We start from the raw sequence: 26,365 nt of genomic DNA on the forward strand, positions 1-26,365 counted from the left end.
CATTTTATCACAACATTGAATCTGCCATTATTGTCCACGGAGCCTTTGTTTCAAGCCCAGCACAGATATTATAAGAGGGCTCACTAACTACTCTTTTTAAAAGACCATTCAGTGTGTCCAAACCTCTGCCGTATACCTCCCTTCTTGTTCGAAGCGACATTCACGCACCTCTCTGGGTCCTTGTGCACTGGACCCGTGGAGAACCCACCTGACTTGTTTCCCCCCACCCCCACACCTGGTTCTCACATGGGTCACCTCGAGACACCTGCATATTCTATTCCCTTCTTGCCTTTGGTTCAAAATAAATTACAAACCCTAAAGATTCTAAGAAGAGATGAAAACAAAAACCCAATTTATCCAAAGAACTAGTCATTTACCCCCTGGAGGTATGATTAGCTCACGTCTTACGCTGAACCAGGGTGAATTAAAACAACAACAACAACCAAAACCCAAAAAACAAACCAAAAAAACACGTGTTAAATATATAGTTAAGCCTTGACCTCTAACAGATGACTAATGGGTGTTATGCTGTGTTTTGTTTCTTGTTAAATTCCCAGAGATAATTATTTACTCAATAAAGTTTAAACAGTTACCGTAGCATAATTGGAAGCTGACCGTAGTAGTTTTCTCTCCCCGCCCCTTCCCAGCTGCAGTTGATGCAGTCAACGTAGTAGACAACACGATTATTAGTCTGCGTCTACAACTTTGTGACAATTTATGGGGAGGAAATCCACAGGCCTCATCTTCTCTAACGGCCCTCCTGAAGGTGCCCCTTGTCAATTGTTCCCTGACCTGAGCTGTCGCCCTCTTATTTCTAACGGATTCATTTTCCCCACTCCTCAGGAAGGGGGGCTGTTTTGCAAGCTTGCTAGCTGGGAAGGGGAGACCAGCGAGCTACAAGTTCTCCGCTTTTTCATTTGCAAGCTTTTCAGGGCTGGGAGGAGTCTGAGCCATCCAAGAGGACCACTGGGCATGGGCATCTGAGGGTAACCTGAGTGCTAAATGGGTTTCAAGATTAGGAAATATTAGGAAGAGATGGGACCTGGGTGATCACAGAGGACTCCCTGCCCATCCTGCCGGTGAGCTAACTAGAGCCCCAGGGAGGGATGACTTTGCAGCTGAGAGCTACTTAGGAATTAATAGTTTGTAGAAGATCTGGGTGTAGGTCAAGAGCAGGTCAGGATCGCCCCGCCCATACACCCCAGAGGCTACTGACCCCTCTTCCCCACCCTGCAGTATGGCAGTTTTCCTGGGCCTCTTCCGACTTTTATTTTTTATTTATTTATTTTTTTTATTTTTTTTCAACGTTTTTATTTATTTTTGGGACAGAGAGAGACAGAGCATGAACGGGGGAGGGGCAGAGAGAGAGGGAGACACAGAATCGGAAACAGGCTCCAGGCTCCAAGCCATCAGCCCGGAGCCTGACGCGGGGCTCGAACTCACGGACCGCGAGATCGTGACCTGGCTGAAGTCGGACACTTAACCGACTGCGCCACCCAGGCGCCCCTCTTCCGACTTTTAAAAGGTACCATGCTTCTGCATCACTGAATTTCTACAGCATCCTGGGAAACGTGATGCCCGGGACGGGGTGTGGGGGTGGAGAGGAACTAACCTCTATTTGGAATACATCCCCCCAGATCACTCTAATTTATCAAAATATGGTTCAGGAATGGTGAAAACAAAGCATAGGTTTGGTGCACATCTACAGAATACAAAATGGCCCTTCCTAGAACCCGTCTGAAGGCAGTAATGTTTCAGCCGTGTTCCGTGCTTCTGGGTAGCTCCTTCTGTTACGGGGCTAGGCAGGGGAGGCTACCAGGAAGGAGATGTGAGCAGTCCCAAGGTTTCTATCTATCTGGGCCAGCCAGCCCTTTGTGCGGCATGAAATAGCCGCTGCCTTTCTTGGAAACCCACAGCCAAAGGTCTCGCTGCCTTTTCTCCTGGCGCACAAAGGCCTTCCTCTAGCTGCATGTTATTGCTACAGACATCCAATGGCTACCACGCCAGTCTGCAGAACTTCCCTGGCCCAGCAGTGCCTCTGAGTCATCCTTAGCGAGATAAGAGGAGTAAAGAGGCAGATGAGCAGGGCACAAGTGAGCTTTGTCCCGGGGAAGAAGGTAGAGGGAAAGGGCAACACACCGAAGGCCCAAGGGATGCAAAGACACTGCTGGCAGATGCTCTGTCCTCCTTTTCATTTGCTTCTGTTGATCCCTCCCTTCCTCAAGTTTTCAGGGGTCAGCCCCCGCCAGCTGGGAGCCCGAGCTTAGAATCGAGCGGTTCTCGGGGGAGCCTGGGGGGCTCAGTCGGTTAAGCGTCCGACCTCAGCTCAGGTCATGATCTCACGGTTCGTGGGTTGGAGCCCCGCGTCGGGCTCTGTGCTGACAGCTCGGAGCCTGGAGCCTGCTTCGGATTCTCTATCTTCCTCTCTCTCTCTGCCCCTCCCCCCACTCATGCTCTGTCTCTCTCTGCCTCTCAAAAATACAGAAATGTAATTAAAAAAAAAAAAAGAAGAGCTGCATCTAGGAGCTCTCAAAAAACAGTGAATTGAAAAACATCAAACAAGAGAAAGAGAAATACTTTCGTATTCTCTTCTGAGCAGCTGATTGTTAAAGCCGTTTTCTCAGGCAGGGCGGCCTGATGGACGGTGTCTTCACAACCAGGGATCACGCGAGGAGGTCAGGTGTCTGGTGATAGAACCCGTTACAGACCTGTCCGGCCGAGGTCCCCACCCCCGCTCTTCCCACGGTCTACAACCATCGCTCACAGAGGGTCTCACGTTTTGCATTTTTAAGACCCTGTTTCTGACACCCAGTAGCCCACAGGGTTACCTCCGCTGAGCCCACGGGGCCGCTGTGGCTTCTCAGCTCTCGCACAACCACTGACCTCCTGCCAGCCACAAAGCCCATCGCTGCTTTGTGGGCAAGACTGTGCCTCAGGTTCCCCATCTGCGGTACAGGGAGATTTACACCCAGGAAGGTGTGATATCTTGGCTGGTGTTTCCTTTCTCCTCAGAGCAGAGCCTGAGTAAAGAATTGGGAGCCAGGCGCGTGGGTGGCTCCATCGGCTAAGCAGCTGACTTTGCCTCGGGTCACCGTCACGCAATTCCTGAGTTCGAGCCCCACGTCGGGCTCTGTGCTGACAGCTCAGAGCCTGGAGCCTGCTTCAGATTCTGTGCCTCCCCCGCCCCTCCCCTGCTTGCTCTCTCTCTCAAAAATAAATAAACATTAAAAAATGTTTTTAAAGAATTGGGAGCAGATTTATCATTTGGAAGGTGTATTCGTTTCCTAGGGCTGCTGTAACAAATTACCACAAACTGGTGCCTTAAAATAACAGAAATGGCAGGGGCACCCAGGTGGCTAGTCAGTTAAGCGTCCGACTTTGGCTCAGGTTGTGATCTCACGGTTTGTGAGTTCGAGCCCCGCATCGGGCTCGCTGCTGTCAGCACATGAGCCTGCTTCAGATCCTCTGTCTCTCTAAATAAATAAACATTTTTTAAAAAGAAGTAACAGAAATGCATTTTCTCACGGTTTTAGAGGCCAGAAGTCCAAATCAAGCCGCTGGCCGGCCCACGCTCCCTCTGAAGGTTCTAGGGGAGAATCCTTCCGTGCCTGTGCCTGGCTGCTGGTGGTTGCTCACTATCCGTGCCTTTTCCCGGCTTGTAACGCATTACTGCAATCGCCTTCTGTAGTCACATGGTCTTCTTCTGCGTGTCTCTCTTTTAAGGACACGCTCGTTGGATTCAGGGTCCACCCGAATCCTGTATGTTCTCACCTCAACCCTACCCTTCACGACATCCTGAAGTTCCGAGTGGACGTGAAATTTGGGGGAAACGTTATTCAACCCAGCACAGGGGTTGAGGCTCCTCATACGTTCCTAGTCCTGGAAGTCACTAATGTTGACAGTGTGGGAGTGGATGCCACGCAAGGGGATAAAGAACACAGCTGGTGCTCAACATACCTCCCCCACCACCGTATTCCTACGGCTGTTTCCCGACAATTTCCAAGCAATTTGACTCACTCTTCAAGACTCAATCCTCTGAGACATGGCAAATATCTCTGAAGGATAATTTCTCAAGCTCCAATTCTTAGGGGGGTGGGGAACATTAGAATCATCTGGCTGGTGGGTGGGTGGGTGGGGTCTTTTACAAAGAACACCTGTTCCAGGAAGTCTGCAAGGGGTGGGTGGGAAGGTGTGCCTTGCAAAGGAATCATTTACGTTGTAAACCGCTGTCACTCTACAAACGTTTTACGTGTCTCAGGTGTGGAACTTCTTCTGTTTCGAACCATGGTTACCCAGCGCCTGGCCATCGGCTGCCCTGAGCACTTTGTCTGGGGGCTGGGGAAAGGGGTGGGGGGAGGGGTAGAAAAGAGAAGACACACCAAGCAGCAGCCCACTGGAAGGGCAGACCACCCAAATTTCACTCTTTTTTACGTTTTCTAGAATAATGAGCCTCAGATGTGTAACAGGACAGCAAATCCCAGGTTGGCCCACCGTTCGAAATTGTGTGTCAATTATGTACCTAAGCAGTGGGCTGTGTCAGGAAGGATTCTGAGGCCGCATCTGTGCTAAGTGGGAAGAGAGCCATGATGGGGGGGGACCATCTACCACAAAGGTCCCCAGGGACTACGAGGGCACATGTCACACATTTGTCATCCCTGGTCTATAGCTTTCGGGGGGACCGTTTCCTAAATATGTTGTTGCCGGATAGAGGTAAGAGATTTTTATGTCCTCATAGAAAAACATATGAAGGCATAAAAATAAGCGATTGCTATATTCTCACTCCTTTTTTCTATTTCTACAGACATCTTCATGCTCACTGTGCAAATCTTGTGATTTTCGAAACATAAATTCTTAGAGGCAAGGCGCGGGATCTGTTCATACTCCGCAGCCGAGTGCATGCTGGGTAGCGGTTGTATCGCTGGGATGACTGGGCGCGGGCCAACCCTGAGCTCAGCTCTTTGGAGTGGGTTTGGAGGAGTAACGAAGACATCGGGGATGGGAGTGTTTTAGTCCCAGTTCTGCTGCGTGCGCCACCATGGCAGTGCATTTCAACCCTCAAGAACTCAAGGGCCCCATCTGTAAAATGGGAATAACCATTCCATCCCTATCTTCCACCGCTGGTTGGTGCGTGGCATGTACAGGCTGGGTTGTCTTTTATTTTTTATTGTTTTTAAGTTTATTTATTTTAAGAGGGAGAGAGAGAGGAGGAGGAAGAGGAAGAGGAGGGGGAGGAGGGGGAGGAGGAAGAGGAGGAGGGGGAGAGGGAGGGGGAGGAGGAGGAGAGGGAGGAGGAGGAGGGGGAGGGGAGGAGGAGGAGGGGGAGGGGAGGAGGAAGAAGAGGAAGAGCAGGGGGAGGGGGAGGAGGAGGAAGAGGAGGGGGAGGAGGGGGAGGGGGAGGAGGAAGAAGAGGAAGAGGAGGAGGAGGAGGAGGAGGAGGAGGAGAGAATGAATCCCAAGCAGACTCTCCATTGTCGGCACAGAACTAGATGTGAGGCTTGAACTCACCGATCACGAGATCATGAGCTGAGCCAAAGCCAAGAGTCAGATGCTTAACTGACTGAGCCACCCAGGCGTCCCTGGAGTTGTCCTTTAGAAATCCTTCCTGCACATTCTGAGGGCAGTGCCACGACAAACAAGAATGTTTGCAGAGGAAACATTTTGCCCAGGAAATCCCGCTCTGACCGTTACAGAAAGACATCTGGAAGTCTCCAGAGCCCAACGGTTCAGAAAATGCCAAACAAGGAAACGTGACAGTCTGAAGGGTCCGCGGTGCCCCGGGGATGGGGCACAGGGAACAGTGTGAGAGAGGGGGCGCCAGGAGCTGACCTTTCACTGCACTGGCGTCATGTGCAGGAGCCCTGGATGGGCGGCCAAAGTCATCTGACCTCACAGCCAGCGCCTGGGGACATTAGAAGGAGGCTTACAAATGACTCAGTTGAAAGTCTGCTTGTGAGGAAGCAGGAAGAAAAGTCATTGTTCCAGGATCCCAGAGGTAATTAGTGGTTGGAAAGAGACAAGAACCCCACTTTGCAGATGCCAGGAAGAAGAGGATGTACAGGGAGCGGGAGGGAAGGCCCAGAAGGAACCCCGTATTCCCTGCGAACAGCTGGCCTTGACCCTAGAGGAGTGGGGGCTGGACTCTGATATCCTTGGGTCCCTTCCCAGGCAAGGGGTTGCAGCTTGAACGGAAGAAAAATCAACCTGTGGGATTTCGGTTTTTACATCTGTTTGGGGGCGCCTGGGTGGCTCAGTCAGTTAAGCATCCAGCTCTTGATTTCAGCTCAGGTTCATGGATTCAAGCCCCGCATCGGGCTCCACGTTGACTGTGGAGCACCTGCTTGGGATTCCTTCTCTCCCTCCTTCTCTGCCCCTCCCACACTCTCTGTCTCTCAAAATAAATAAACTTTATTTAAAAAAATAAATACATCTGTTTAATCCTCCATAAAGAGACCAGCGTGACAGCAAGAAATTGTGGGGTTGTGACAGCAGAAGGGGATGTGCCTGAGATCCGAACCCCAGTGTGGAGGCAGTGACTCTTCTACATAAAGGTTGTGGGTTAAAAGGTGGGCAGTGGGAGGGCTCTGCCTGGTGCAGGAATAAGACGAAGGGGTCATTGTCTGCAGAGAATTTAAAACCGTTAGCAAAGCCATCTGAAAGTTGGTCTGTCTTTCACTATAACCTTGCACTGGCAAATCTTAAGTAACGTTACCGATCCAACATTCTGCCCTGAATACTCTTTCGTTGGTCCAAGTTCTAGACAACTGTGCTTACTGTTGAGTTTAGCACTATGTCCTTAAGCCTAAATTAGCACATTCTTATTCTTTATCCTTTTAAAAAATGCTGTATTCCACTTGGAAGTTCACTTGCCACGCCTTTGTTGCCAAATAGCTTTTGAGAAGGAAACAATGGGAGCCTTGAAGACCCAGACAAGAAGTTGATACAAAAATATTTGCAAACTGGCAGAATCCACCTTGAACAAGGCACACAACACTTTAAAATGATTCCTTGAAGTCAGTGCAAACAAACTGTGGAGAGGACAATTACTTCTGCAAAGCAACAACAACAACAAAGTGAGGAAATAGATAAAAGAATCAAATTTAGGGAAGAAACGTTGGGGGAAATGACCAAAGGTGCCAGTCTTAGATTGCCTGATGAAATTCAAAGGGCAGTGTTTGAAGCCCGAATCACTTTCTCTAGGAACTGGACAAGAACACAACGGCTCAGACAAGTCCCTATTTGCCGTCTTTTGGATACTTTCTCTGGTTTTTGCACGTGTAAAACTTGAGACCCAAATACAATAGAAATTTGTGATACATTTGCCGGCGATGGGCGTTTGGTGAAAGTTTGTCCACGGTGAAGACACTTGAGAGCTGCTAGAACTGGTCCTGAAGAAACAAAGAAACAAAGATGTGAACTGTATTGCCCTTTCTGGAATTTGCTGTGACATGGGATGGGTATCTGCCAAATTTATCTTTATGTTTAAGGCTTTCCTTCTCGACTTAGATGCCTCTTGTTATAGGGAAAACTTCAGCATATGCCAGCTACACTTCAATTTTTTTTTTTTAATTTTTTTTTCAACGTTTATTTATTTTTGGGACAGAGAGAGACAGAGCATGAATGGGCGAGGGGCAGAGAGAGAGGGAGACACAGAATCGGAAACAGGCTCCAGGCTCCGAGCCATCAGCCCAGAGCCCGACGCGGGGCTCGAACTCACGGACCGCGAGATCGTGACCTGGCTGAAGTCGGACGCTTAACCGACTGCGCCACCCAGGCGCCCCTACACTTCAATTTTTAAAAGGAGAGAAAACTTTAGCAATTAAAAGGAGCAAAACATATTCCCCGATGAACTATGTGACACATTGGCAAATCTGGCTATGTGCCTATTGAAGGGGACAATTCAGGATCGATTTTGATGAAATCCTTGTCAAATGTGTAGACACGTCTCAAAGACAAAAACTGTAATGTTCTATTTGTTACCGACATGTAGGCAAAAGATCTCCCTTTCCTTAAAAAAAAAAAAAAAAAAAAAAAAAAAAAAAAAAAGACGTCTTTACTCCCCTCCCCTTTTTTGGTAATGTACTATTATTTATTTACTGATTATTCATTAATTTATTTAACTTCCATGATTATGTATGTGAAGTGCGATAAAAGAAAAATTTCATTCCCTGCCGAATTTCTTTAAATTCGTGATATTATTCAACTTACTGTGTGAATGGTACGGGAGTTGTTAAAAAGAATCCACTCTAGGTTTGAAATACGGGAGGCCGGTGCCGGAGCAGGCATAGCATTCTGGGAGTTTCTGTCCTGTAAAGGTAACACTCTTTCAGAGGGAGTAATAATATATAGTTTTGTAATAATAAGGAGAAAACAACAATATGTAATTTTGTAACAACAGCACCAGCACAGACACTTAACATTTTCCAGTGACTTAATCACACAGCAGATAATTTGCACCTGCTTCTCTTCTGCCCAAAGGAAGAGTTGCCCGAATCCTGTTGGATACGGGCATTGGATGATTCTGGGGGGAAATGTCAGCTTCTACTCACGTTCTCCTGTGTTAACCGAAGGCCAGCCCGAGGTAGGACAGGGAGGGAAATCTTTAGCCCTGCATCCTTCCTTCTGTTCTCTTCTCCCTCAGGGATTAAATCCTCTGCCTCCCATGCTCCCCCTGGCTCCTTCTCAAACCCTACCCACCTGAGGCTGTGTGATACGTGCAGAAAGCAAAGGTCTTGCTTCCTGTAAACATAGCGCTTAGCACAGGGTCTGCCCTGTAGGCATTAAGGTTAAGGACTAGGGATGGATGGTCTAGTGACAGAATTTTAGGCATCAGCCAACAGTGGAGTTGGGAGGAATTTTAGGGGCAACCCGTCGCCTCTTTTGAAACACCTACCCTGAAGTTGGTAGGTGGCTTAAAGGACTTCACAACTGGTAGATGGCCCTGACCTTCCCACGGGGCGCCCACGTTAAACTCTAATGAGACTTTTCAGCTCAGCGCCCACTCTCAAGCAGTCGCATTGGGAAGGATTGTGAGGCTTTGTCCCTGCCCCATGAGAACAAAGGCTGAGATTGATTAACAGCTCCTTCTGCGGAAGAGGGAGCCCAGAATGCTGGCTAAGGGAGTTCCACGCTGGCCACCCCTGTTTTGGCCTCCCAGCTGTCAAAGCCAGGCATCTATCCCACATCCTAAGGCCACCCTTCCCTTACGCGTTTGACAAAGGAGTAGAATAAAATCAGGATGTTTTGGCAAACGCAAGTATACATTTGGCTTGCTTGAATTCACATCATGTTTTCCTTGAGCCAAGGTCATAATATGAGAGGTGGGGGCCAGGCCAAATTTTACAGAGATACTTGGCAATTTTAACAATTGGCAAAGAGGCAAGAAATTGGTAAACGCTGTTTTAAAAATATTGCCAAATGCCAAGCGTTTTGTATTTCATCTCTGATGTTTGTTTATGGATGTTTGCTGCCATTTTTCAGGAACTCCAGTAGCTGGTACCCAACGATTACAAACCTCCACCTGCTACCGAGGACGCCTTTGCAAATGCACCGTGCCTCCAGCAGCCTGGAGAGAGGGAAGAGCAGAGGTGCCCTGGGGGGTGATCTCAGGGACCCCAGAAGATCCCTGCCTTCCAAAACATTTGCACCACCTTCTCGGTGGTGAATAAATGAGGAAAACTCCTGTCTAGGGAGAGAGAGAGAGAGCAGTTCACGAATGTCTGTTGACTTAAAGTTGCTGGTAATCAATTTTTTTCCCTGAGGTGAAGTTTTGACGGAGGACAAAAAGGCAGAAAGACGGGGGACTGTAACTCTGATGGGCGAGGAAAGAAAGGCATATGGGAGAAGAAAGGGAAGGCACCCTAAATCCGATTCGTCTGTTGCACAATGTCCCGGGGACAGCTCAGAATGTGCAGCTGCTGCTGAGTCACCTGTGCCGATTATCTGGGGGAGGTCAGCACACCTGGCTTTGACTTTTTGGGTCCGTCCTTAGGCCCGTTCAGCTGGCAAACTGGGAGACAGCAGGGAGCCCTGCCCTCGCCTCCCCACTGTCATAACCCAATAATCAGCACCGACGCTGGCGAGGTAGAGAGGAACTTGCTCTAGATGCGCCTATGGTAAAAATCTGTGCCAAGGTATTCCGCAGCTTTGCTTTGGTGATTCATCCGTAATCATCACATCAACCTCTTGTGTTTCTAGGGCCCCTCTGCTCCTAAGTTCTGAGAAGAGCAGCAGGAAGAGAAGGAGAAAGTTATTTATTGAGGACGTGCTATATGCCAGCCCCTTTGCTAGAAAGTTCCAGGTGTTATTTCCAAACCTTATCACGATACCACAAGGAAAGAACTATTCTTGCCAACTCACAGTGGGGGAAATTGAGGATGAGGAGGATGTCATGAAGCTGGTATTCAAAGGACGCTTTGTCACTTCGAAAAAGCAAAGTCTTACGTGAAAAGATACTCAACATCTCTCATCATCAGGGAAATGCAAATCAAAACCACAATGAGGTACCACCTCCCACCTGTCAGAAGGGCTAACATGAACAACCCAGGCAACAACAGATGTTGGCGAGGATGCGGAGAAAGAGGGTCTCTTTTGCATTGTTGGTGGGAATGCAAGCTGGTTCGGCCACTCTGGAAGACGGTATGGAGGTTCCTCGAAAAACTAAAAATAGAACTACCCTAGGACCCAGCAATTGTACTACTAGGTACTTATCCAAAGGATAAAAAAATGCTGATTCAAAGGGGCACATGTACCCCAATGTTTATAGCAGTGCTATCAACAATAGTCAAATTATGAAAAGAGCCCAAATACCCATTGACTGATGAGTGGATAAAGAAGATGTGGGGGGTGTGTGTGTGTGTGTGTGTGTGTGTGTGTAGAATGAAATATTACTTGGTGATGAAAAAGAATGAAATCTTGCCATTTGCAACAGTGTGGATGGAAGTAGAAGGTATTATGCTAAGTGAAATAAGTCAGTCAGAGAAAGATAAACATGTGATTTCACTCACATGTGGAATTTTAAGAAAAAGAACAAATGAACATAAGGGAAGGGAAGGAAAAATAAGATAAAAAACAGAGAGGGAGGCAAACCATAAGAGACTCTTAAATCCAGAGAACAAACTGAGGGTTGCTATAGGAGGAGGTGGGTGGGGGGAATGGGTTAAATGGGTGACGGGCATTAAGGAGGGCACTTGTTGGGATGAGCCCTGGGTGTTGAATGGAAGTGATGAATCACTGATTCACTATATATATATATATATATATATATATATATATATATATGGAAGAAAAGTCTTCCATGGCTAATGCAAAGGGGAGGCCCCTTTCAAGGTACATGGTGGTGGCATCCAGAGAGCTCTTCTCAGAGCTTTACTCCTCTTTATTTAGTCCCCTTTGTTTTTACCTGATGCCCAGCAGAACTGCCAATGTTAAAATCCTTACAATGATCTTTATGGGAGAAGCCCGTTCAGGTCCTTTATCTTGTCCAACTAGAAATGCACTCAACCCTGTCCTGTCAATCCATCCCATCACTTAGAGTGTCCTGGAAGGTTGTTATCGGGCCCAGAGCGTCCCTTCAGTCCAGCAAGGGCCAGATGGCATCCACTGATGAGATGCTGGTGAAGCCTTCTCTGTCCACCCCACCCCTCCATGCCAGGCACCAGGCTAACCTGGCTGGGAGTTGCCTCCTGTATTAAGCCCCTGGGCCCCGAGGACCTCCTCTGACTTATTTCCATCTGACCTTGTGGTTTGCTTGTGTGTGGGTCCTGAGCCCTTCCAGGGCCGGGAGGTAGAAGGAACCTGCTCACAGGTGAGACTATTAATGAGGGAAGCAGCCAGAATTCTGCCTAATCTGAAGGTTACGTCAAACGTTAAGGATGAGTAAAACCCTCTTCTAGGTTTGTCCCAGGTCGCAGGTAGTCCTGCTTGAGATCCTCTCATTCATTCTGGAATTGCTCCCATAACCGCCGCCGATACTGAACACGAGGTCAAGGCTCAACCTTCAGTAGAGCTCCATCTAGAGGAATTGTTTTCCATTACAAGCTTTATGGTGCCAGGGGCGTCCCTTTTGCGTAAGGAGTCTGGCATTTGCTTCTTATTTTAGGCTCTGTGTCAATGGGATGATTGGGCATTTCCTCAGTCCAAATAAGCCGAGTTCACATATCGTGGAGGTAAGCAGGGTGTATGTTAATCGAGCAAGGCTAGTTCAAAGCCTACCAACTTGAGTTCCATTTCCTCTTGACTAGGGGGGGCAGAGTGGATCTCTTACACTGGGATGGAGTCCCTGGCTGCTGGAAAGTGGTGGGGAAGGAGAAGAGAGGACAACGCAAATGTCCTGGAAATTTCCGTGTAAGATCAGGCACGGGCAGATTAAATCAATGTTGTCCTCACGAAAACAGGCAGACCAGCTGGGATCCCAGGCTTCAGAAGCTGGCTCCCAGCCCTGGAGAGAGGAAGATCCCCGTCTGCCCCCCACCCCTCCAGTGGCTGACATTGTACGAGGTTCTGCATGTTCAATTTCTTTCTACATCACCTGTTGCCCAATGTGCTCTGAACACAAATGATTTTAGTCCCCTCTTGCCCCTCTCCTTTAAAGGCAGCCTGCTATAATTTTATAGGGTTAGAATTTCAGGGAATTAAAAACTGCTCAGATAAACTCCCACCACCCAGCCACCCTAGACCTTCTGGGAGGAATAGTCTATTCGTGTCCTGGGGCTGCCTTAATGAAGTACCACAAACCGATAACTTAAAGCGACAGAAATGTATCCTCTCCCGGTCCCGGAGGCTGAAAGTCCAGGATCCAGGCGTCAGCAGGGCGATCCTCTCTCTGAAGGTGCGAGGGAAGGCTCTGTGCCTCCCTTCCAGCTTCTGGTGTTTCCGGCCATCCCTGGCCTTCCTTAGCTTGTAGGCAGGACACGTGAGCCTCTCCCTCCAGCATTACATGGTGTCCTCCCACCCTGTCCTCCCTGAGTGTGCCGGGGTCCTCACCTGCTACTCTGTGTGTGTTTCTTCTCTCTTCTTATAAAGACACCAGTCAATTGGATTAGGGGCTCAGCCTCCTTCGGAGTCAACTCCCATATTGATTCTATCTTGCAAAGATGCTATTTCCTGAGAAGGTCACATTCACAGGTACTGGCGGTTAGGACTTTGACATATCTTTCTGGGGACACATTCAACCCATGAGAAATAGGAAGGGACAACAGCAGGCGGAAACCACAAGACCAACACTGGCTTCAAGGGTGGGGAGGGAGCACGGAGGCAGGGAGTCCTCAGAGCGGCTGGGGGTTGTTTTCTCGAGTTCCCATGTTCCCACGCATCCAGACCTGTTACTGGAGGCTATGAATGCAACACCAGACAAGACCCTGACATCACATTCTGTTAATCTGATAAGATTAGAAATCTATTTCATAAAAAGTTTTCATGTTTAGTCATTTTTGAGAGAGGGAGAGAGAGAGAGAGAGTGTGTACAGGCAGGGGACGGGCAGAGAGAGAGAGGGAGACAGAGGATCTGAAGCGGGCTCTGTGCCGACAGCAGAGAGTCCGATGTGGGGCCCCAATTCATGAGCCGGGAGATCATGACCTGAGCCGAAGTCGGATGCTTAACCGATTGAGACACCCAGTCACCCTGGAAATATATTTTAAGCATGTGCCGTTTCCTTGAAAAGGCAGTTAGGGCCCATTATTTATTTGGAACATCTTCTATTTACATTTGTCATTAACTTACTGCCCTTTATTTTTGGTGGATGGATAGGAAAGAAATATGACCCATTTAACATTATTTGTGCATTTCCACTGAAATAGAGTCAAGCAGAAATATACAGAAAGTTTCAGTCATTTTATCTAGGATTCTCTCTTATTTACATTACGTATTTAAAAAAACTTTTTTAGGGGTGCCTGGGTGGCGCAGTCGGTTAAGCGTCCGACTTCAGCCAGGTCACGATCTCGCGGTCCGTGAGTTCGAGCCCCGCGTCGGGCTCTGGGCTGATGGCTCGGAGCCTGGAGCCTGTTTCCGATTCTGTGTCTCCCTCTCTCTCTGCCCCTCCCCCGTTCATGCTCTGTCTCTCTCTGTCCCAAAAATAAATAAACGTTGAAAAAAAATTTTTTAAAAACCTTTTTAATGTTTATTTTTGAGAGACAGAGAACGAGTAGGGGAGGGGCAGAGAGGAAAGGAAACACAGAATCCCAAACAGGCTCCAGGCTCTGAGCTGTCAGCACAGAGCCTGACGTGGGCCTGGAACTCAAGGACCGTGAGATCATGAGTCATGACCCGAGCCGAAGTCGGATGCTTAACCCCTGAGCCACCCAGGCGCCCCCTATATTATCTATTTGATAGATAATTCAATAGATCCTACTGCACCAAAGCATAGAACATTCTTATTTCTTACAATTTTACAATCCTGTTGGCTTGTTACTGGTAATGCATGCGTGTTTGCAACACTTAAGTGCTGTCATCCCTCCTTTCAAACAGACATAACAACAATGCCTGTCACTTACTGACTGCTTCTATGTGCCAGGCACTGTGCTAATTGATTTTTTTTTTTTAATTTTTTTAATGTTTATTTATTTTTGAGAGACAGAGCATGAGTGGGGAAGCAGCAGAGAGAGAGGGAGACACAGACTCCGAAGCAGGCTCCAGGCTCTGAGCTGTCAGCACAGTGCCCGACGCGGGGCTCGAACTCACTAACTGCAAGATCATGCCCTGAGCCGAAGTCAGCGCTTAACCAACGGAGCCACCCACCCAGGCGCCCCCGTGCCAATTGATTTCTATGCATCATTTTATTTAATTCTTAAAATAGGCTTATGCTGTATCATTTCCACTTTACAGGTGAGAAAGCTGAGACTGGACAGCGGAGTGTCTTGTCCCAAATCACCTCGCTCTTCAGTGGTGAAGCTGGAATTCAGTTTCGAGTTTCTGAAAGCTTATATTGGACTGCCTTCATATAATATCTTCCACAGCCATCCTGACAGATTTCCCTTGACCCATCTAGTTCCTTTTCCTCACCCCAACCTTTGCCTCACAAGAAGACCAGCTCAGGTTTAGGTACAGAGACAAATACCTAATGGTCCAGACCCGTTTCAACGTTACCACATGTTGTTTTTGGCCACTAGGTGGAAATACGCCTATTTTCTCTCCTCCAAAAGATCTTGAGCTTTTTTTTTTTTTTTTTTTAATTTTTTTTTTCAACGTTTATTTATTTTTGGGACAGAGAGAGACAGAGCATGAACAGGGGAGGGGCAGAGAGAGAGGGAGACACAGGATCGGAAGCAGGCTCCAGGCTCTGAGCCATCAGCCCAGAGCCCGATGCGGGGCTCAAACTCACGGACCGCGAGATCGTGACCTGGCTGAAGTCGGACGCTTAACCGACTGCGCCACCCAGGCGCCCCGATCTTGAGCTTTTTAACAAACACATTTTCGAATTCATTTCCCCTCTTTGGGCCCCCCAGGTCCAAATGCCTATAGGAGCCAGAATCACATTAATAGTGAGTTAACACACACAGAACTGGGCCAATGGACTACCCTGTTCATTACTTTATTAAAAGTTGGGGGGGGGGGGGAAGTCCCACAGTGATTCCAGATGATGGTCGAATCAACAAGCTACTTACATACAATAGACACTCTCAGCTTGGAAACTACATGAATGTGTGCTTTTGATCCATAAAGAGCTACCTCAGTGGGCCAATCATAATAAAAGTTATGTATCTAAAGTAGGTGAAGACGTGATGAGCAACTTTAAAATGGCCTTGGCAGCTTTTATAAAATCACATCTAATCGTTGTGGGCTATGTTTCTGGAGTAGATGGTAGAGGGAGCGTAGAGTCTCTGTGAGTGTGGGCTTGACCTTACTGGACAGTGTGCCAGGCGCTGTGTATGGTGTGCACAGCGCTGAGCCGGACGTGATCCCTGGCTCCCATCATGCCTTGCCCTGGTAGTTACAACAGAGACAGATGAGATCTGCCTGGGAGTCATGTATGTGTGTGTGTGTGTGTGTGTGTGTATGAGTGGATGTGTGTGCTTGTGTGTATACAGCTGATCTTCATCACTCATAGATTTCATATTTGTGAACTCACCTACTCACTAAAATTTACTTATAACCCCCAAATCGACACTTGTGCTTTTGTGGTCAGTTGCTGAGATGTGCAGAGCGGTCAAAACTTTGAACCACTTGATGTGACGCGTTCCCAGCTGAGGGTGAATGAGGCAATGCTGTATCTCCTTGTTTTAGCCACCACGCTGCAAACATGTGTCCTTTTCACCATTTATTTAGTGTCGTGTTTCTTGCATTTTGTGCTTTTTGTTGATTTCACCATTTAAAATGCCCCTACGTACAAAGCTAAAGCGCTGCCTGGTGAGTGCAGGAAGGCTGGGGTGTGCCTCCCGGGGAAAATACTTGTGCCGGAGAAACCTCCTTTGGGCCTGAGTTATAATGCTACTGTTGGGACTTCAATGTAATTAATTAACAATCTATGTTAAATAAGGTGTCTTTAAAAAGAAACACACACAGGAGCGCTTGGGTGGCTCAGTCGGTTAAACATCCGACTCTTGGTTTTGGCTCAGGTCGTGAGCTTGCAGTTTGTGGGATCGAGCCCCGCATCAGGATCTGTGCTGACAGCATGGAGCCCACTTGGGATTCTCTCTCTGCTCCTCCCCCTGCTCGTGCTTGCTCTCTCTCCCTCAAAATAAACTGACTTTAAAAAAAAGAAACACACATAAAGCCAATTTATGTACTGACCAGTTGATGAAAGAAATGTGATCAAAACTGGAAGAAAACTAACCGTGTATTGTCCCTTGGAGCAGTGGTTCCTAATTCACCGATTCAGTGCTCATGGTGACCTTATGGATCATAACCACTGTGAATAAGGGTTGGCTGCATATTTTATACACACACACTGAGTATTAAGAGAATTCCACATGATCCCAATGAGGGGTGGTGTCTCTAAAAATCAGTACAGCTGCCCAGCAAGCTTTCAGATATGTCCCATGCACAGAGATGGGAGGAGGAACATGGATTCAGGTAACTACACTAGGTGAAAAGAAAAGTTATTAGATTAAAAGTTATTCGATTTAGAGAGGACTTCCGATTTACGGATCAAATAGTCTAACCTTTGCATCTTTCATTTAAGGCAGGAAGGTAGAGAGAAGAAAAGGGAAGGGAGGGAAACCCAGGAGTGTCCCACACATGAACGAGGGGACAGAAGGGATGCGGAGGTCCAACGTCTGATCCCATGAGGGGCTGAGAAGGAGCGAGACTAATCATGTCATGATAGCCTCCGGGGATGACAATCACAGATGTCAAAATTTTCTTATCATTTTTCTGTTATTTTTAATCCTCTCCCCTGACTTTTCCTGCCCTTGTCAGCACTAAATTGCCTTGGATGATTTCAAAAATATTCCTCACCTTATTTAGAGTTGGAGGGGAGCAAGAAAGATGTCCAGAGGGGCCCTCCCTGCAATGCCTGAGTGAGAGAAGGAAGCCTGGCACAGAGCAGATGGGGCAGCCAGTCAATACGGGGACCCGCTGAAAATAGAAACAAGGGGTTGTCCCCAGCACAGAGAAATTGTTCTAAGACAGTGCCTACAGGCAAATGGTCCTTGGGTGACTTCCCTATGGCCATCCATCCAAGAGGAACCTGGCCCTTTCAAGAACCACGTCGGGAAGTTTCAGACACTACAGCGATTGGGGCTTGTGAAAAATGCGTGGTCAACGCAGAGGGCTTTGTTGATCTACCTGAGCCACGGAACCAGGAAGACGACTCACGGCCTGAGGGAGCGGGTCGTGTTAAATGCCTGCTGGAAGGACTACAGGGCTACTCAGAACTAGTCAATAACGCTTTTGTTTCCGTATCACAGAAAATGATCTTGCTGCTGGGAAGTGGAAAATAAAAACAAGCCCAGAGATGCGCAACCCAGAGAGGAAGGAGCCGACAGCCTCGCTGTCCTGAGAGCACCACAGCAACAGCCAGCAGGCCTCCGAGCTCAGAAGAACAAGTTCCAGGGGACTGGGGGCCTTTGCAGGGGTGGACTAAAGAGCCAGATCCACGAGAGAGAAGTGACAACTCTCAGTGACAAACCTGATGTCATGACTTAAGAGAAAGGAGGAAAGTGGAATGTGAGATGGAGACAGCTGAATATTACTTCCTGGCTTAAGATGGCAGTCTGCCGTTACCGTTTTAGCCCTGAACGTGAACGCTAACAATCGGGGGTGACAAACTCACCATATTTCCCCGTTTTATAGGATCACTATTATACTAGCCAATCACGGGCAATCCAGGGAGCTCACGTATGTGGATTTTGGCAAAGGCTCTCATGGCTGGAGAGAGGCTGGCGAAGCGTGAACTGGAAATCATCACATCACAACGACCATAGCCCGGAAGTTCACCTGATCAAGGGCACAGGCCGGCCGGTGGCAAAGCTCCCACCCAATTTCAAAATGCAGGAAAAGTGGTGGGATGCCGGCTTTTTTTGAGCGAGAAGTTGCTAACTTACTACATTGCTACTACGGCGTTTGATACCGGGAATACAAAGATGTGTTCCTTCCTTGAGGGAGCTCGTGTCTCAAAAAATGAAAGCCAGTCATTCCACTAAGTTTTCACTCAAAAACTTCCAAAATGTGGAAAGAAGGTTCACCTGGTACAGGTAAGACAGCCTCCAGCGTTTATGCTGGTTAGGCTCCATGTGAGCCTGCTTTAGCCGTACAGAAATCATTAGGTTCCCACAAGGTGTGACGTAGCTCAATTCTCTCAGACCAAACGTGCACACCTCTCCCCTATGAGGACTTTATGAATTACCTCTGGGCTGTGGCTACTTACATTTAAATTATTTGGTGACATGGGGCGCCTGGGTGGCGCAGTCGGTTAAGCGTCCGACTTCAGCCAGGTCACGATCTCGCGGTCCGTGAGTTCGGGCCCCGCGTCGGGCTCTGGGCTGATGGCTCAGAGCCTGGAGCCTGTTTCCGATTCTGTGTCTCCCTCTCTCTCTGCCCCTCCCCCGTTCATGCTCTGTCTCTCTCTGTCCCAAAAATAAAAATAAAAAAAAAGCGCTGAAAAAAAAAAATTTAAATTATTTGGTGACAGATGGTGGCTACACTGAGTAATGAATAGGATCGTTGGATCGTTATGTTGTACACCTGAAACTAAGATAGCACTGTATGTTCATTACATGTCAACTTAAAAACTGAAATTGTTAGGGGCACCAGAGTGGCTCAGTTGGCCGACCGTCCAACTTCAGCTCAGGTCACGATCAGGTTCGTGAGTTCGAGTCCCAGGTCAGGCTTGCGGCTGTCCCCTTCCCTCTCTGTCCCCCCTCCGCTCGCACTCTCTCTCAAAAATGAATAAATGTTTATTTAAAACATAAATATTCAAATTATTTACAATTAAAGAAAATTTAAAAATCGTTTGCTCGGTGGAACTAGCCACATTTCAAGTGCTCCATAGCCATAGGTGGCTGGGGGCTACCATATTGGACAGCACAGATTCAGAACATTTTCCATCATCTCAGAAAGTTCCGTAGGGACAGTGCTAATCTAAAAGGTTGTGCCTCCACCTTTGAAAGCACTGCTGATTTTTCACAGGTACCCTAGCTACGTTTACCTCCTGCTTGATCCTTTAGAACTGAAATCCTGTGGATGTCCTACAGACCGTCTCTGCCTCTTGGCCCCGTCAGAAGTTGGAGCCTATGTTAACATTTGTCAGCACAAAGCAGAACATCATGCTTCATTTCTTAAGTGGTGACTTCTCTGACGTTTTTGCCAATTTTATATTTTATGCATCACATTTCCTTTCCTAAGTCGTAGTGATGAATGGAAAACTGTCAGAGTTTGGAGACAAATGTAGGAAAACTAAAGAGAACAGTAAGAGAGACGCATTAGCTGGAGGAGTGGGTGCTGACTGGGCTGACTTCAGCAGGCTGACCATTAGCAGACCTGGATCTGGGTTTGGTTACTAATGAGGGTGTCATTCGTGATCAAGGGGTTGTGACAGCAAGCGTTACAAGTAGTCATTACACCAGAGCTGACTTGACACGCCTTAATCGCCACAGCCGATATGATTGATTTCAAAGTCTTCATAGCTTGATATTCAAATAAATTGGGACTTTATGGAGCCACACCCACTTATGGTCTCAGTCTAGACTGAAAAATCCACGGTCCTAGCAGAGATTTTTTTCCTGTTTCCACCTATGCCCGAGGACCTCTAGTAAAACATCACAGACTAGAAATCACCTTCCCCAAGTGATTTTCAGGAGAGTGAACCCTGCTCTCCTAAAAGTCTCAGGACTTTTTTTTTTTTTTTAACATTTTATTTATTTTGAGAGAGAGTGGGAGAGGGAGGAGCTGAGAGAGAGGGACAGAGAGCATCCTAACCAGGCTCCACACTCAGCCCAATGCGGGACTGGATCCCATGACTGTGAGATCGTGACCTGAACTGAAATCAAGAGTTGGACGCTTAACCGACTGAGCCACCCAGGCGCCCCTCCTAAGACAGAACTTTTGACTGTTTTGGTTAGTCAAACAGAGGCGCTGTTACTGCCCAGGCAATTCCCAGAGGAGCCTCACTGAGGCTGTTTCTGGGAGATTTTTTCCTCAAAGAGGGGACTCTGTTTTGCTCAGACACTTAGAATCACCCTGAAAGATCACAGGAGAATATTCCTGGCACAGGTTTGACATCACAGCACGTGCTAGCCTGGGCTGAGAGTAACGTGTAACAACACATCATTTTGGCAGGAAGGTGCTAGCATGCTTTATGCATTTAAATTAATATCCAGAAACGTGACTGGTGTGGTAATGAACAGATTTTGGCGGAATCAGTTGTGGGGCCCTTGACAATTACAGTTGAGAAAATAATACTGAGATGGCTGGAGCATAAATTATGAAGTAACCTTCTAACTTGACATTTTTGGAATTTCATAGTTGCCAGCATACCAAAAAGGAAGACAGACTGCTCTCGTAGTCAAGCTCGTCTCTCACTATATTGAGAGGCCAAAGTCATGGCAGAAAGTTGGTATGTACCGGATGCAGGAGACATAAGCAAGCAGATGTGGGTGCTGGTTGATCTCTGCAGTAAAGACAAATTCGTCAGACCAAAGTTTCCGGTGTTTTATGAGGTATGAGATAGGAGTCGGGAGGGGGGGGGGAGGGGGGCTCCTGAGTGGCTCAGTTGGTTAAGTGTCCACTTCAACTCAGGTCATGATCTCGTGGTTGGTTGGTTCAAAACCCCCAACCAAGGGGGTCTGGAGCCTGCTTTGGATTCTGTGTCTCCCTCTCTCTCTCTGCCCCTCCCCAGCTCGCACTCTTGTCTCTCTATATTAAAAATGAATAAACGTTAACAAAAAAAAAAAAAAGATAGGAGGGGGTTAAAGACATGGGATCAATCACTCATTCGTGCATTCATTCATTCATTCAATTATTTATTCAATTGTTTATTTGTTTGTGGGAGAATGAAACTGCCCCCCCTTAAAGCCTTCCTTCCTCTGCCCTACCCCTGTGGAGAGAGAGTCTTGGCAAGACAGATGAGCTAGGCAGACATATTCAATAGGATAATACACATTAGTGGTCAATGTGAGAGCCCTGGTGAGAAGGGCTTGTCTTGTTCACGTCCTGCTCTGAGGAACCCTTAAGTTTTGTGACTTGTGCTGAGGAGGGCAGGAGGAGGGACCTAGCTCTGCCTTCCTGGATGGTGCAGGATGAATGTTCCTCATGATCCTGTAGATTGCTGCCAGGGTGGAGCCAGGATCCTGGGGAAGAGGTGGGGAAGGAAGGAAGGAAGGAAGGAAGGAAGGAAGGAAGGAAGGAAGGAAGGAAGGGAGGGAGGGAGGGAGGGAGGGAGGGAGGAAGGGAGGGAGGAAGGGAGAGAAAGCAGAGATCCTCTTAGCACATGAAAGAAAGCTCTGAATGGGGTGGGGGAGGACACTGAGGGAGAAGTAAGGCAATGTCTGGCCCCATCTTCCGGAAGCATGTGTGTTTCTGATCAGCTAGAAATAAGAATGTTTTCTTTCTGGTAATGGGCCAATCAGCTGGCCCTCAGACCCTGGGGGAGGGAAGCTAGAGGCTAATCAAGAACTTGTTCATCCATAGGTCCTTGGAGGCCCTTTGTGAAGAGCCTTAGAAATTTCACAATGGGATCATCTCCAACAGCTGCTTCTAAGGACTGACTGTCTATTGGAAAGGAAGGACTCATGAGCGAACAAATGGACACAGACAGCTAGGAGAGAAAGAAGCAAATAGTCACTAGTATATGCCAGGCATCTGTGGACAGCACTAGGCTCCCTCAAGAAGATTCCATGAACAGGTGTTTTACAGCTAGGTTCTAAAATATCTTCGTAAATTGGCTTGCTAAGGTAGGCAGAATAATGGCCCCCAAAGATGCCCATGTCCTAACTCCTGCAACCTATGAATATGATCCCTCTCGTGGCAAAACTGACTATGCAGATGTAATTAAGTTAAAGATCTAGAGATGGGGAGATCATCCTAGATCATCCAAGTGGGCTCAGCGTGATCACAAAGGTCCTTAGAAGTGAGAGAGGGAAGCAGGAGACTCAGAGTTAGGGCAGATGGGGCAACAAAAGCAGAGGTAGGAGGAAAGGCCACGAGCCAAGGAACCTGGACAGCCTCTAGAAACTGAGAAAGGGAAAGAAACAGATTCTTCCCAGCTCTCCAGAAGGAACGGTCAACACCTTGATTTTAGCCCCGTGACCCGTTTCAGATTTCTGATCTCCAGAACTGGAAGATAACACATTTGTGTTTTTCTGAACCGAGTTTGTGGTTGTTTGTTACAGCAGCAATGAGACACTGATACGCTTGCCTTTAACCAGACGACCTAAAGTTTTGATGAGAAAAGTAAAAAGGTTTGATTCCTTTCATGTACATTAGAAATATGAAAATAAAAAAAAATTTTTAACATCTGTTCATTTTTGAGAGTGAGAGAGACAGAGCATAAGCAGGGGAGGGGCAGAGAAAGAGGGAGACACAGAATCTGAAGCAGGCTCCAGACTCCGAGCCATCAGCACAGGGCCTGACACGGGGCTCGAATTCACGGACTGCGAGATCGTGACCTGAGCTGAAGTCGGACGCTTAACCGACTGAGCCACCCAGGCGCCCCAGAAATATGAAATATTATCTTAGGAAGGCAAAACAAAGCACGGTTAACCCATAGGCTGTAGGTTTCCCCCCAATAAGCGGGATTCTTACATGTTAATGCCCTGTTTTTGCAGCCTGACAGTATGCAGCGGGAGCCCTGTCCTGCCGAGACACCAGCCAAGGCAACGCCCCGCATGGACGGCCTGGACCTCATCCCTCCTTCCTGCTGTGCCCGAATTCAGCTGCACTGTGCCCAGACTCACCCTGCTGGTGGGTCTCCAATGAGCCCTGCCTCTCCCCAGGGAGCCCTTCTTAGGAGGCCATCATCGGAGCTCCTCTTAGGAAGAACTGGTCGGCAGACTTTCGGTAGTCCAGATGACAGAGGCTCACCCAGCCAAGGATGAGTTATTTAAGCATTGGTTTCACTTATCTCTTTTAAACATTTTTTTAAAGGTTACTTATTTTGAGAAAGAGAAAGCCTGTGCACACGCAGGGGAGAGGCAGAGAGAGAGAGAGAGAGAAAGAGATTCCCAAGCAGGCTCCAGGCTGTCAGCACAGAGCCCGACGTGGGGCTCTATCCCACGAACCAGGAGCTCATGACCTGAGCTGAGATCAAGAGTCAGACGCTTAACCGCCTGAGTCACCCGGGCGCCCCTAAGCATTGGTTTTGGACCTGCGAGGCCCCAAGCTTTATGGAGGCACTGCAGAAACCTGCCAGTTCCAGGGGTCCTGGAGGAGAGCCCCATGACTAGGGCTTCAGATGTTCCCGAGTGACAGGATCATGTGATTGAGAAATCAGCTGTGTCTTACATCCTGCTGCGAGCTCGTGTGAAGGAGATGAAGATATTTTCCCATCCCCCCTCAAGGCAGGCTCGCAGCCTCGCCTCGGGGTCCTGGGAGGGGCTGGGTTTCTCTAACCTTGCTAAAACTTTAATTTTCAAAAGTCTGGGCCACAGAGCTCAATTGTCCCCTGACGAAAGGGTCTGCATTTGTCACAAATGACCACGCACTTGAGGCTTCAAATGACACACACTTCCCCAAAGAAAACAAAACACTAATTTGAAGAGATACCTGCACCCCCATGTTTAGTGCAGCAGTATTTACAACAGCCAAGATATGGAAGCAGCCCAGTGTTTCCCAACAGACAGATAGATGAGGAAGACACACACCCTCACACACACACTCACACACAATGGAATCTTACTCGGCCATCAAAAAAAATGAGATCTTGCCATTTGCGACCACATGGATGGACCTGGAAGGTTTTATGGTAAGTGAAATAAGTCAGACTGAGAAAGACAAATACCATATGATCTCATTATATGTGGAACCCAAAAAAAACCCCAATGAATAAACAAACAAACAGCAGAATGATACTTATAAATACAGGGAACAAGCTGATGATTACCAGAGAAAAGGAGAGGGGGGCACGAGTGGAGGGGAAAGTTACAGGCTTCCTTCCAGTTATGGAATGAATAAGTCATGGGAATGAAAGGCACAGCAATAAGGAATATAGTCAATTCCTTGTCAATTCCTGTGTCTCCCTCTCTCTCTGCCCCCCCCCCCCCACTCACGCTCTGCCTCTCTCTCTCAAAAATAAGTAAACATTAAAAAAAAGGAATCTAGGGGCGCCTGGGTGGCGCAGTCGGTTAAGCGTCCGACTTCAGCCAGGTCACGATCTCGCGGTCCGTGAGTTCGAGCCCCGCGTCAGACTCTGGGCTGATGGCTCAGAGCCTGGAGCCTGTTTCCGATTCTGTGTCTCCCTCTCTCTCTGCCCCTCCCCCGTTCATGCTCTGTCTCTCTCTGTCCCAAAAATAAATAAACGTTGAAAAAAAAAAAAAAAAAAAAAAAAAAAAAAAAGGAATCTAGTCAATGGTATTGAGGTAGTGGTGGACAGTGACAAATGGGCCGGTGACCAGAGAAGTCCCTATGTTGTATACCCGGCACTAATGTAACATTGTATGCCAGCTATAGGCAAATGAAGAAAAGGAAAGGAAAGGAAAGGAAAGGAAAGGAAAGGAAAGGAAAAGGAAAGGAAAGGAGAAAAGAAAAGAAAGAAAAGAAAAGAAAAGAAAAGAAAAGAAAAGAAAAGAAAAGAAAAGAAAAGAAAAGAAAAGGAAAGGAAAGGAAAGGAAAGGAAAGGAAAGAAATGACACAAACTGATTTCACAGTTCTGGGGGTCAGAAATCTGAAATAGTTCTCACTGGGCTAAAATCAAGGTGTCGACCCGGCAGTGTTTCTTTTGCAGCCTCCAGGAGAATGTTTCCTCCCCTTTTCCTGGTCCGGAGGCTGCCCGAGTGCCCTTGTTCATACCACTCCTGAATCTGTTTCCATCAATCGCCTTCTCTTCTGTAGTCCAATCTCCATTTGCCCAGCCTACCAAGAGGCCAAGGGGGCTGAGAAAATGAGGAGTGGTCTGGCCCCTGAGACAAGGGTTAGATCTTGCAGGCCTGACTGGGTGGGTTTCTCCACCCCCGACTTCCTTTGCAGCACCCCGCTGGTGGCAGGACTTCGGATAGGGTGACCAGACAACCAGACCCAAAGCTGTGAGGCTAAAGATCTCTGTGTCCAAGTTTTGCTCAGGAAGAACATGGCCGTCCACCTTCCGACAGGTCCTAGCAGCTGGCACAGTTAGCTGGGGCCAGACCACCGGCTCATTCAGGATGGCCTAAAAACCAAAGGCCTTTCCCCACATTTTCTGGACAGACTCATAGCATCCTAGGCAAGCAGGGGGCACCCCACAACCTGACTGATAGTGCATTTCTTGGTATTCTTGTCAAGTGGAGGCGCAGACTATGTTTAATTGGATTTGGATAAAAAATATGGTAAAGGGACATATTTTGCTTCTGAATGTTGTGGATCCCACACCACACCTGTTTGGAGATGAGGCATAATTGGCTTATGTTTTTTTAATTTAAAAGAATATATTTGTTCTTGAGAGAGAGAGAGAGACAGAGCACGTGGGGGAGGGAGACAGAGGGAGCAGAGAGCGAGAGGGAGACACAGAATCCAAAGCAGGTTCCAGGCTCTGAGCTGTCAGCACAGAGCCCAACGTGGGGCTCGAACCCACAAACTGTGAGATCACGACCTGAGCTGAAGTCGGATGCTTCACCGACTGAGCCACCCAGGCGCCTGGCATAATTGGCTTCTAAAGTAAATATGCTGTGGTGTCACCTTTCCCATCACATTGTGACTATCTGCTCCAAGAGTCCTGCTTTTTACAAACTGAATTTTCTTATCTCCAAGGCTTTAGGTGTCTTTCTCTTCTACTTTACTGGAGGCGGGGAGCCCCCCAAAACAACA

General features: G+C 47.8%; 1 long non-coding RNA gene across 2 annotated transcripts in view; it reads right to left on the reverse strand.

The window, feature by feature from the left end:
• Nucleotides 1-6,387: 6,387 nt before the first annotated feature.
• LOC115498841 overlaps nt 6,388-26,365 on the reverse strand; it is a 39,383-nt gene continuing 19,405 nt past the window's right edge. The window contains exons 3-5 of one of the 2 annotated variants that reach the window (XR_004344283.1): nt 12,982-13,101; nt 8,206-8,304; nt 6,388-7,385 (exon numbers count right to left, since the gene is read on the reverse strand). This is a non-coding gene — a long non-coding RNA (uncharacterized LOC115498841). Of the gene's footprint in view, nt 7,386-8,205; nt 8,305-12,981; nt 13,399-26,365 lie in introns of those variants that run through there. The other variant, XR_003963969.1, reaches the window with a different exon arrangement.

Source organism: Lynx canadensis, chromosome D3 (assembly GCF_007474595.2).
Source record: "Lynx canadensis isolate LIC74 chromosome D3, mLynCan4.pri.v2, whole genome shotgun sequence".
Classification (NCBI taxonomy): domain Eukaryota; kingdom Metazoa; phylum Chordata; class Mammalia; order Carnivora; family Felidae; genus Lynx; species Lynx canadensis.